The 9524-nt window shown below is 36.9% G+C and overlaps 1 pseudogene; it reads left to right on the forward strand.

The window, feature by feature from the left end:
• The first annotated feature begins 2294 nt into the window (after positions 1–2294).
• LOC101643827 lies at positions 2295–7941 on the forward strand (annotated as a pseudogene).
• The last annotated feature ends 1583 nt before the right edge of the window (positions 7942–9524 follow it).

Genomic DNA, 9524 nt, shown 5'->3' on the forward strand with positions numbered 1-9524 from the left:
TGGGGGACAGACAACACAAAAGTGGGTGAAGGGAGACGCCGGACAGTGTAAGACAGGACAAAATAATAATAATAAATTATCAAGGGTTCAAGAGGGAGAGGGAGATGGACATTGGGCCTCCACTCAAGCACTTACTCAAGGCAAGAACACATTGTTCTATTAAATTGTCATTCCATGATGCACACCTTCCCAACACGATTGCTAAAGAAAAATGTGTGAATAAGCAAATGTGAAGAAAGCTGATGGTGCCCAGCTATCAAAAGATAGAGCATCTGGGGTCTTAAAGGCTTGAAGGTAAACAAGCGGCCATCTAGCTGAGAAGCATCAAAGCCCACATGGAAGAAGCACACCAGCCTGTCTGACCACGAGGTGTAGAAGGGACCAGTTATCAGACATCAAAGAACTAAAAATCATATCAGTGGGTGCCCACCTCCCTGATACCATCATGGAAGACAAACGTGTGCATAAGCAAATGTGGTGAAGAAAGCTGATGGTGCCCGGCTATCAAAAGATATAGCATCTGGGGTCTTTAAAGGCTTGAAGATAAACAAGTGCCCATTTAGCTCAGAAGCAACAAAGCCCACATGGAAGAAGCACACCAGCCTGTGTGACCACGAGCTGTCTAAGGGATCAGGTATCAAGCATCAAAGAACAAAGAATCATATCATTGTAAATCAGGGTGAGTGCAGAGTGGAGACTCAAGGCCTATCGGTAGGCAACTGGACACCCCCTTATTGAGGGGTTGTGGGGAGGAGATGAGCCAGTCAGGGTGCAGGGTAGCAAGGATGAAACATATAACTTTCCTCTAGTTCTTAAATGCTTCCTCCCCTCCACTATCCCAATTCTACTTTACAAATCTGGCTAGACCAGAGGATGTACATTGGTACAGATAGCAACTGTAAACACAAGAAATCCAGGACAGATGACTCCTTCAGGACCATTGGTGAGAGTGGCGATACCTGGAGGGTGGAAGGAATGTGGAAAGGGGGAACCGAGTACAAGAATCTACCGATAGCCTCCTCCCTGGAAGATGGACAGAGGGAGGAGACGTCGGACAGTGTAACATATGACAAAATAATAATTATTAATTGTGAAGGGTTCATGAGGGAGGGGGAGTGGGGAAGGAAGGGGAAAATGAGCAGCCGATATTAAGGGTTCAAGTAGAAGGCAAATGTTTTGAGAATGATGATGGCAACAAATGTACATATGTGCTTGAAACAATGTATGTATGTATGGATTGTGATAAGAATTGTACGAGTCCCCAATAAAATGATTTTTTTTTTAATAGGGAGAGGGAGCAGGGAGGGAAAAAAATGAGCAGATACCAAGGGTTCAAGTAGAAAGCAAATGTTTTGAGAATGATGATGGCAACAAATTAACAAATGTGCTTGACACAATAGATGGATGTATGAATTATGATGAGTTCTATGAACCCTCAATAAAATGATTTAAAACTGGGAAAACATGTAAATTGTATAAAATAAAATATTCAATACAATTCATCTTCAAAAAATAAAAAAAGAAACATGTCCTTAAGAGAGAGGAAATGTGTCAGCATCTATTGGTTTAGCATTGAAGCCAATTTTTGAATTCTTTTTTTTCTTAGACGTTTTTTCTCTATCCCAATAAATTGAGGAATTGATTGAAAACTTAACAACTCCCAAATAAAACTGCACCATTCACTTTTAAAAATAATTTTTTGGGGGGCTCTTCCACTTCTTTCCATTACATCAGTTGTATCAAGCATATTTGTACATATGTTGCCATCATTATTTTCTAAACATTTACTATATATTGAGTGCACAATTCACTTTTTACTTGATAATATGACCTGCCATTCTATCAGAGAAAACTATTGAGTTCACATGGCATATTTGGCTCTTCAGATTCTATGTTGGTTGTTTCCCAGAACTTAATGTTCTTGTAGGTGTTGCTAATTGATTGATTAATTTGTTTCTGCATACTCTCAGGTTAAGCTAAGCTCTCTAATTAACAAAAAAAATCATTTCCCCCTCACTAAGATCATATCCCTCTGAGCAGTGAAAAGAGGGAGAGTTCAAAGGAGGAGAAAGGAGAGGAATGAAAAGATAATGGTGCCCTATATGTCAATCAATTCATTCATTATTCTTCTTTCATTGTGATACTGTCTATCATTTTATTTTCTTCTGTTCTATTTTAAAAGTCATAAATATTTGATTAATATTTTAATTCATTCTCTGGATGTTTTCTTAAAGTTTAAATTAGGCTTCTCTCTGTGTACCAGGTTCCTCACAGAAACAACAACAAAACTTACAATGCGCTTCTTAGGTATGTGATTCCATAATCCTCAACCATAGACATTTCTACTTAAAATCAGTTCTACACATGGAACAATATTCTTGTTATTTTTAATACTACAAGGAGGTTAAGTTACCTAGTATTGTGCCTCAACATGCCAACCGATTTACTATGCTCATTCGGTTTAATTTTTGAAGTTTAGCAATGCTGATTAGTGGATGCTGTGATTATAATCAGGCAATTAAAGGGAAATCTCAAACATCACTATTGAAGCTATAAGCAGTAAGAATAAGGCACTCAGAAAAAAATGTACTATCCAAAGCCAGTGGTTTGATTTTGTGAACATCACCAGGTTCTGGAGGCTCTTATTCCACACTCCACAGAAGAGTGTAGAGAATGGGTTACATTATTTCAACCATTTCACCAACCAGTGTTATAGATAATACATGTTTTGTATCTATTATTGTCTACAGGTGATTTATTGTCAGATGGAAACCATCTGTCATGAACATATTAATATTAGTAAAGACAGTCAATGAAGTTAAATGAAAATTTTACATGTACATTTAAGATAAAGGCATATTCCAAAGAATTATCTCATCTGTGATTAGACACATGAAGTTATTGGGTCAGGGAACCTAGCTGTTGGAAGAAAAAAGTAACTCTTTTCAGCCAATTGGATAGAATATTCTGCTTTATACTGAGTTTGAATTCATGTTTTTTTCTACTTGGAGCAATATGATGCTTTGAAGAGTGAAAATTGCGAAGAGGTAGGCATTACTTCCTCACTCTAAACCAAGCTTACTGTAGTGTGAAGATGTATTATGAAAATTATTTTTTCAAATAAAGAACAATATGTTAAACATACACAAGTTTGTAAGAGTGTGTGTGTGTGTGTATTATAAATAGTGACTAGAAAAAGAAAGATAGGAATTAGTGACCTGTAAGTTTATGTGTAAGAGAACAAAATATGAATGGCATAGTCTATATATAACTCTAATTGACATAAAGGAAACTATAATCCACTAGACTGAGTAAATCTGATCTAATCTGAATACCAAGTGGCTGTAAGAATAGGACCAGTGGTGTGAGTGGCGATACAGGGAGGGTAGAGGGAGAGTGAGTAGGAAAGAGGGAACTGATCACAAGGAACTATATGTGACCTCCTCCCTGGGGGACGGACAACTGAAAAGTGGGTGAAGGGAGACGTCGGACAGGGCAAGATATGACAAAATAACAATTTATTAATTATCAAGGGCTCATGAGGGAGGGGGGAGCGGGGAGAGAGGGGAAAAACGAGGACCTAATGCCGGGGGTTTAAGTGGAGAGGAAATGTTTTGAGAATGATGAGGGCAATGAATGTACAAATGCGCTTTACATATTGATGTGTGTATGGATTGTGATAAGAGTTGTATGAAAGAAAAAAAAGAGTTGTATGAGCCCCTAATAAAATGATTTTAAAAAAAAGAATGAGACTTTTCAAGGTGGGGTAGAAAGGGGGAGTCAATTATTAGGATCTACATATAACCTCCTCTCTGGGGGACGGACAACAGAAAAGGGGGTGAAGGGAGACATCAGACAGTGTAAGATATGACAAAATAATAATTTATAAATTATCAAGGGCACATGAGGGAGAGGGGACTGGGGAGGAAGGGGAAAAAATGAGCTGATACCAAGGACTCAAGTAGAAAGCAAATGTTTTGCAAATGATCAGGGCTACAAATGTACAAATGTGTGCTTGACAAAAATGGATGTAAGTATGGATTGTACGAGACCCCAATAAAATGATTTAAAAAATGAGACTTTTCTTTCTTACTCCTAGAGGGCTACATAATCTTTTGCCTCAAGTTCTAAGTATTTTGCTATAATAGAAAATAACTGAATGTAGCTATATAAATGTAGAGGAATATATATTTCTAGCATTGGTTGAGACAATCATTTTATTATTATTTAATTTCTCAAGTTAACTTCAAAAACTGATCAATTTATTTGGAGATTGAGCCATGCATTGTCAACAGGAAATTTCTCAATATATAGAAGGAAATAACTTAGTAATTGAAGTACAGAGCTACATGTGTTGAAAGTTTATAGAGCTCTGATAGAGCTGTGGGATATATGTTGAGCTGCTAACTGCTACAAACTCTTACCTGCCATTCTGTGGGGGGAAAGATGAGACTGTCCATTTTCTACAAAGATGTACAGCCTTAGAAACCATGTTTAGGGTCCTACTAGTCAGGATTGACTTAATGGCAGTTTTACTGATGTTGGTATGTTTTCCATTTGTGGTTTCATTGAGGACAATGCTATGTGACAGTATTTTTACTATGTTCATGTTGAATCTAATTATGTTTGAACTTGTTTGTTTTCACATAGAGGATCTATGCTCAACAAAAATAAATGGTAATTATTTTTGTCTACCATTATTTACAAGGATCCTACTGGCATGGTACTTAAGTGCTTGGCAGCTAATAGAAAGGCTGACAGTTTGAACCCTCACAGTGTTTCATGGGGAAAAGATATGACAGTCTTCTTTGATAAAGAATACAGCTTATGAGATAGTTTAGTCTGCCCTAGAGGGTCACTATAAATCTGAATCTCCTTGGTGGAAACTTGTTTGGTTGATTTGGGGTCATTATTTAAATAAACGACTCATCTCCAAAAACAGCAATAAGGCTATGCATGTGCATGATGAGAATTTTCTGGGTTTTTTCTCCCTATCGTCCAGTAGTTCTCTCAGTCCTTATCTATTATAGCATGTGGGTTTTGTTGTTTGATTGATTGGCTGATTGATCTCAGTTGAGTACAAGGTGAGCCTCGGTGCACTGTTGTTTTTTTTAACTTCAAATTTGCCAACATGTCAAGCAATTATCATTTAAAGTGTTTTAATTCCCCAAAGAGAATGGCATGTAATAGTGTTGTTGAGATCAGTTGGACGTCTACATTTATATACTAGATTTTAAGGATTTACTTCCTAACCATAGTTTGGAAACTCTTTTGTTCTGTTTCAGTTGACTTAATATTATTATTTTTTAAATGTAGAATTCCATACTGTGGCAATGAAATCTGAATCCTTATTCAACATTAAAAAATGTTAGTTATATGTGTTTTTAAGCACTACACAGTGGTTTGGAGGGCTTTCATTAGATTTCTAAAAAGGAGATACTTTGCTACATACAAAGCCCTGACTCAGAAGCAGGTACTCTACAAAATGGTTTAGCACAAGGTTACCACAAATGTGTGTGATGTGTGCCAGGCAAGGAGACTACATTCTTTCTGGATGCTATTTGGAGCACTCGTGGATGCTATTTGGAGCACTCCTCTCCATACCCCACACCTGTCACTACCACTCATCTGTCATTTTGTTGTACTCTGGTTGCTTGTATGTTGCTGTGGTACTAGAAGTTATGGCACTAATATTTCAAATACCAATAGGGTCACCCATAGTGGACAGGTTCAGCAGATCTTCCACACTGAGATAGACTAGGCAAACTAGGAAGCAGGACTTGGCAATCTACCTTTAAAAAGAACTGGCCAGTGAAAATCTTATGACTAGCAGTTCCAGAAGAAGGGTCCCTTAGTTGGAAGGCAATCCAAGCGCCATTGGGGAAGAGCTGTCTCCTCAACCTTAGTGCCTTTGGTGGAGTACAGCTTTATAGGCCTTCATTTTCTGATGTGGCTTGGCAAACTAAGAAGAAATGACTGCAACCATCCATTAGTAATCAGAACTTGGAATGTATGAAGTATGAATTGAGGAAAATTGGAAGTTGTAAACAATGAAATTGAATACATAAAAATTGATATCCTATAGAGTCAACTAAAATGGACACTTATTGGCTGTGTTTGAAGCAGACAGTCCTGTGGTTGACCAGTGTCTGGAGAAGTTTATATTTATGCATGGTGAACTGGAGGGACAGTGAAAAAGAAGAAGGCCCTCGACAAGATGGACGGACACAGTGACGACAACCATGGGCTCAGGCATAAGAACAGTTGTGAGGACGGCGCAGGACCGGGCAGTGTTCAGTTCTGTTGTATGTCGGGTCAGTATGAATTGGAACAAACTCAATGGCACCTACCAGCCTACCAACATGGCCCACTAACCGTCTTGGAAACCCACAGGGGCAGTTCTACCCTGCCCTACATAGTTGCTTTAAGTTGGAATCAGCTTACTGGCAATGAGGTTAGCTTTTGAGTGTTGGTATGGCCTACAGTGCCAGGAATGACTAATTGAAGAGGAATGATGTTGTGTTGCATTTCTTGTTTAAAAAAAATCTATCCTGAAGTATAATGCTGTCAGGATAATCATGCATCTACAAGGAAGACCAGTCAATATGAATATTACTAATGCCATAGATGAAGTGGAAGATCTGAAGATGATCAAACATGCAATCAATATGCATTGATGATTGGAATGATTGGAATGTGAAAGTTGGAAACAAAGAAAGATCAGTAGTTGGAAAATATAGCCTAGATGATAGAAATGACCAAGAGATTGTTGGCTAGCATAGACTTACTCATTGGAAGTACCTTTAATCAACAATATAAGTGATGAAATACTTGAGAACCTTGTCAGTTGAAATACACAGGAATTAAAATCCTCTACATCTGTGGGAAAAGATGACCAAGAGGTTCTCATCAATTAGAATGAGGCAATAATTATTCATATGCAAGTTGAAGCTGAAGAACATTAGAACAAATCCTTGAAAGCCAAATTATGACCTTTAATATATTCCACCTTACTTAAAAAACTTAATTGTTCTTTGAGTAAAAATTTACATAGCAAATTAGTTTCCTGTTTAGCAATTTATACAAAAATTGTTCCATGACATTGATTTCTGGCCCCACATTATGTCAGAATGCTCCCCATTTTTACCCTAGCTTTCTTATTTCCATCCCTCCAATTTCCCTCTTTCAGCTTTGCTTTTGACTAGAGGAGGAGGAGGAGGAAGGGGGTGGGGAGGAGGAGGAGGGGGAGGGCCTGATTAACCTCTCTGAGCTGACCCGGTATATCTTGGTTACATCTGTAAAGGTTACGTAACAGATGCTACTACCATTACCGAGTGTCTTCAGACCTTTTGTAAAAGCTGCATTGTGAGACATTTTTACTATAGCAAGAGATGTCCAAAATGCAACGTAGTAATACATCAAACACAACCTCTTTATAACATAAGGTTGGACCGACAATTAGAAGACATAGTGTACAAATTAGTGATCGATATAGAGGAAAGAGAAAAAAAGCGAATGCATGATTTCTATGAAGAAAGAGATCTAGAAGTGCCTAAACTAGCTGTCCCACAACAGTATCTTCAAGCAAAAGAAAAATCTAAGAAAGCCCTGGAATCAGTGTTTCAGATTCCACCTGAACTTGACATGTCTTTATTACTGGAGTTCATTGGTGCTAATGAAGGAACGGGACATTTTAAGCCACTGGAAAAGAAGTTTGTCCGAGTTTCAGGAGAAGCAACTATTGGGCATGTAGAAAAATTCCTCAGAAGAAAAATGGGTCTGGATCCAGCTTGTCAGGTAGATATCGTATGTGGTGATCACCTGTTGGAGCAGTATCAAACTCTAAGAGAAATCCGATGTGCAATAGGTGATGCAGCCATGCAGGATGGTCTGCTTGTCCTACATTATGGTCTTGTGGTTTCTCCTCTGAAAATAACCTGAAGATTCTAGAAGTATCTTGAGGAGGGAAACAAAATGAAGAGGCTTCTGCAGGACTGCATCTCACCAAAGATTTTTATGAAATATGTGACTGCTACCACTTTGTGCTATTTGAGTTAGAATTTACCTATTTCAGCACCAAGAACAATAGCATTTATAAATACAACTTAGACTGATGAAGTGCACTATTTTACTAGAGGCTGTATAAAAAATATCCATAGCTCGGGTAAAATTTAAACATTGCATTTTAAAATTTTATTTGACTTCAGAACTTTGACATTGATTTTTGCTTCCTTTTCTCTGAGGCAGATCAGTTAGTGTGTTCTTCATTGAGCCATAGCCTTTCACGTTGGTGCTGGGATTTGCTTTCAGGGGTGGTATCAGTCAGTCAGTCATCCTTGGAAAAGAAGTATGCTTTTGAGCTGGAGAGAGCTAAAACCCTCTTTGTTTAACTCCAGGTTATGATCTCACACAAGATAAAAAAATTAGTCACTTTTGCATTTTGCCATCGTAGTTTCAACTTAAAAAAAAATACCAGCAACACTACTAAAGGAATGTTACTGAATTCTAAAATGAATGAATTAGTGTCTTCTGTGTGAAGAGAATGTCTTCTATAAGATATATACTTTCAATGTAATAAGACTTCCTTAATATATCCTACAGCAAGGTGACTCTGCTATAATATGTCAGTTTGGTTACCACTTATTTTATTTGAATACATAATACAGTGTGAATACTTTGTAATGTCACAGATTCTTCAAGTAACAAGTGTTAGATGAATTTGAGAAGTGTACAGAATATGTCCTCATTCAGTTTAATAATAATTTTCCCATTATTTTTTCCCAGTGGTGTACAGAAGAAGGATGTTTGTGAGCCCCCTCACTTGCATGCAAACGTTTGTTGTAATCATTATTTTGCCTAAAATAATTTTGATGTTTTCAGTTTTTTTATGCTTTCTTAAAGAAATATTTTATAGGCCCTATTTCACAACAAAATTTTCAACTATGTAACAATGGTTATGAAACTGGACAAGAATTGGCAACTGTTTTATAAATTTGTTAATTGTGTATAAATCTCTTCTAAAAGATAAAATTATTTTAACCTAAAAAATATATTTTTTCAGATTATTTATTCACATTGTAGCCTCTGGGTTACTATGAAATGTTTGTTGCTTCTTTGTAATCAGCAGAGCTTTCAGATTTTCTTGGTTTAGTGCTCTATTTAATATATATGAATACTAAATTTATGCAAAATAAAAGGAAATTTCATGCTTGGGAGGAATAGAAGTTTATGTGCTTTTACCTTTCCTTACCTACAGAAAACAGCATCCATTAAAGTAACGTAGAATAAAAAGAGTTTTTCCTGGCTTCATTTTTGAAAATTCACCTAGAAATGTCAAGATTTCCTATGTAACATTTTAAAACTTTTCTAAAGTTGTTTTATTATACCATTATAATGTTTTATTTTTTTAAATGATCTCTCTCCCACTCTTTTTTTCCCTAGAAGAGCACTAAGGCAAGGAGTGAATAATCTTCAATCTATAAAGTGCATATTTATGAAAAAAGTGGATATATTTGAAAAATTGC

This window comes from Echinops telfairi, unplaced genomic scaffold (assembly GCF_000313985.2).
Source record: "Echinops telfairi isolate 266 unplaced genomic scaffold, ASM31398v2 ScPeMD7_60;HRSCAF=208, whole genome shotgun sequence".
Taxonomy (NCBI): Eukaryota; Metazoa; Chordata; class Mammalia; order Afrosoricida; family Tenrecidae; genus Echinops; species Echinops telfairi.